General features: G+C 47.3%; 1 pseudogene; it reads left to right on the top strand.

The window, feature by feature from the left end:
- The first annotated feature begins 706 nt into the window (after positions 1-706).
- Positions 707-3094, top strand: LOC136542394 (uncharacterized; annotated as a pseudogene).
- Positions 3095-3572: the final 478 nt, after the last annotated feature.

Here is a 3572-nt window from a genome sequence, read left to right as displayed (position 1 = left end):
GTTGCCCTGGCACTGTCTTGTCCCCGAATTGTTAGTCTATATGGCCAACAAGGAATGAATTTGTGTTTGATAAATGTCGATAAAAAAACTCTTTCTGTAGGTCCTATTCAGGGGAACACACTGGCTTTATTTCTGGACCCACTTACAGTGGCATGAGGAACAGAAGGAGTTGGTGTTGGAGACATGCAACAAGTTAGTGAATGTGGTTATGTGTTTCTTCGTGTTCTTTGGATGACCATTTATTTTAAGAACTGAGTTATGAGTCGGATTTTTATGTAAATGTGGTTCGGTCGTTGTTGTGGTTAACTTGTAATAATTTGGTTTGATTTCTCGCTTTAGAGAATGCAGCTAGATATTTTTCTCCGTTATTAAAGAAACACCAACGCAAAGGAGGCAAAAGCGCTCCCCTCCTTGCGCTTTTTGATCCTGGTGAAGATATTTAGCGTAGATATTTGGAGCAGGGTAGTTGTCCGGACCTCCAGAGCACCCTGGTTTGCTTACGCCGACGTTTTGCGCTGCCGCTAAAGAAAGCGACAAGCCGTTAACCCATCCTATTCCTATTCCTATTCCTATTCCTATCATACTACTCGGAGCCTTGGAGGCGTGGATTGGATTGAAGCGAGCACAGGAGTACGGACGGGACCACCGCCAGCGACTGCCTGTCCGGTCCTTGCTTGCAATCGGAGCGTTTGGGATGTATAAGTGCGAGCCTTTATCTATCCGTCTATAAATTATATTATCATCGGAGGAATCGGATCGTCCTCTGCTCTTATCCATTCGCCTACCTTCAACCTTCCTCTCTCTCTCCGCCCACCTCCCCTCCCTGCTCTGTGCTCTCTCCACTCTTCGTCCATCGCCCCCCTCCCTGCTGCCGTTCTGAGTGCTGCGAACCCGGCAACGACCTGGACCCTCATCGCCATCCGTCCGACGACCACCAAGGTAACAACCCGTACCCCTTTCCCTCCACCACCCGTTTCCTTCCTTCCTGTCCGGCGTGCTTCCGCCGTGTCCCCGGCAAACCTTTGTTCTACAACAAAGCCACGACCCAAGATCCGATCCGCGCGCCTAGTTGTCCTGCATCTGCTTTTGTTTCTGTCGCGACTCCTCCGGCATAGCTGATTTTTACTTCCCATAAATAATACGTGATAAAGAAAAAAAATGGTTTTCCTCTAATTATGCACTGCATACAACCGTCCCTGCCATGTCCACTGAATCGGGCCCTTCTATTCCTCTTGACCCGACAACCAACGCCCCATGTCAGTATGTGAAGTCTCGGAGCTGCTACTCGGTTAATACAAACACACACTCGGCACGGCAGCGGCACTGGACGACTCCTTATCCAATCCAACCACACCTAACTCAAATGTTTCCGCCTGCTTCACTTGCAAGCTAGTACACTCACTTCAGGAGGACTAGCGGCAGTTTTCATCTATTTATTTATTATATTTTGTTATAGGATGATAAGCACAACAGTCACTTCTCTTTTATTTTTTATTCCTTCTTCTTTCTTCTTTCTTTCCCGCAATCGGTATCGGTACAGGCTTTCCAACAACTCTGAAAAGTGAAAACTTCCATCTCTGCAACTCAAACAAACCTGCTGCAATCATCATAGATACATGTTTCATGGTTTCCCTGTAATCCGACATAGGATTATGTTCCCCAATCTGTACGCAAAGGGTAATCCTTTTGTTGCTAAATCTTTTTACTGAGTATATACTACTAGTACTAGATATGTGTCTCTTCTTCATCAGTTGTCTGGTTTGGTTATAGAAAAAAAAGTTGTGAATTGTCTTTTGTGAGTTGTCCTTTTAATTTTACTACTTGATTGTGTAAGATTGTTGCCTGAAAATTCTGCCACCTGAATATAGCAACTCTTTGTTTTGTGCAGAGTTGATCAGGCTACTCTTACTCTGAAAGTGAAGCAAACACATATACATGGCCCTGAGGACCCTGCACCTTCCATCCAAATTGACAAGGCCAAACAGCCACAGCTTCAGTCCATCGTCGTCGCCTCCTCACCAGCCAAAGCTTCCTCCAAGACCCGACCCACCACAAACAAGAGTTGCCATTGCCACGACCACGGAGAAGCAGCAGCTCCATAAGAGGAGTACATCGTTGCTGAAATGCGGAGCCAATCTGCACGGCTGCATGGACGAGGTTGTTCAGACCCCGAAAGACCAGACCGCCGAGATCCCCCTCGTCATGTACCCATCAGTCGTCTTCCCCGGCGCCACGCTCCAGCTGCAGGCGTTCGAGTTCAGGCACCGCATCATGATGCACACCCTGCTCCAGCAGGGCCTCAGGTTTGGGGTCATCTGCTCGGCTTGCAAGAACGGGAGTAGGATGGTGGACGTGGGGTGCGTTGTCCACTGTCGTGGAGTGCGAGAGGCTCACCGACGACCGATTCTTCCTCACCTGCGTGGGCAAAGACTGCTTCCGGGTCATCGACATCGTCAGGACAAAGCCCTATGTGGTTGCAAGGATCCAGGTGCTGAGTGACCGCCACCAAGGCTCTGACGATTCTGTGCCACAGGGTGACTTGGGTAGCCTGATGCAGCAGGTGGAACAGCACCTGAAGAATGTGGCCATGCTCTCGGACAAGCTGAACCAGAAACCACTGCCGTATCATCAGGGCGATCAGCTCCACAGGCTGCATACCGCCGCTTCGCTCTCATTCCTCGTCGCAAGCTTGTTCATCGATGACCGCTTGGAGCAGCAGACGCTGCTGCAGATGGATGACACCGGGCAGCGGTTGGTGCGGGAGGGGATGTACCTGGAGCGCAGGAGCAAGCACCTAGCGGCCATAGCAGCGATCAAGGACGCCTTTCAGCACTTGTCCTGCAATGAGAAGTAGAACCGACCTGTATGTACATTTTGAAGGTGTAGAACTACTGCAGTACTGCTAGATAAGAAGAGCAATAAGCAATCAGGCTATGTCATGGTTATAGGGTTCCGTTTGGTATTGCTTCAGCTATCAGCTTCTGCTGCTGCTGCTGTGTGTTTTGTATAATAGTGTACATTCTTGCATGGCCTTCTGTGCTGCCACTTTTGCTGCTATTTCTGAAAGTAATGTACTCACTCAGTCACTCGTGTATATATGCAGAATGGGCGGCCACACTTTTGCTGCTATTTCTAGATGGATGCTTTAGAGTTTTTTTTTTCTTGATAAGTGAAGATTTTAAAATTCAAGACAGTTACATTGAATTGATACAGCACTCTTGAAAGCAATCCCAACCTCTGCATATCAGTATACACAGACTACTAATTTTAACACAAAAGCACATAACATTCTGATAGTACTCAATTCAAAGATTAGGGGTAGGAGCTGGGTGTTTCCTGTTTTTCTATGTGTGCCCGGTGGGGCTAGCCGGACTTCTGGGCTTTCCTGTACATATAATTTCTTTCCTTCCTTAATTGAGAGGTAGATCTGTTTTTGAAAAAAAAAAGATTAGACTAACACCCTATGCCTGGGAAAAACACGAGATTTAAATTTTATATACAAGACAAGCATTGCTGGTTTAGCAAGAACTTAAGATATAATGATCTATATGGGCTATATGGCATGCCATTAC

Source organism: Miscanthus floridulus, chromosome 1 (genome assembly GCF_019320115.1).
Source record: "Miscanthus floridulus cultivar M001 chromosome 1, ASM1932011v1, whole genome shotgun sequence".
Lineage (NCBI taxonomy): Eukaryota > Viridiplantae > Streptophyta > Magnoliopsida > Poales > Poaceae > Miscanthus > Miscanthus floridulus.
The sequence above is the reverse complement of the archived record's forward strand: the minus strand, read 5'-3'. Positions and strand labels throughout refer to the sequence as shown.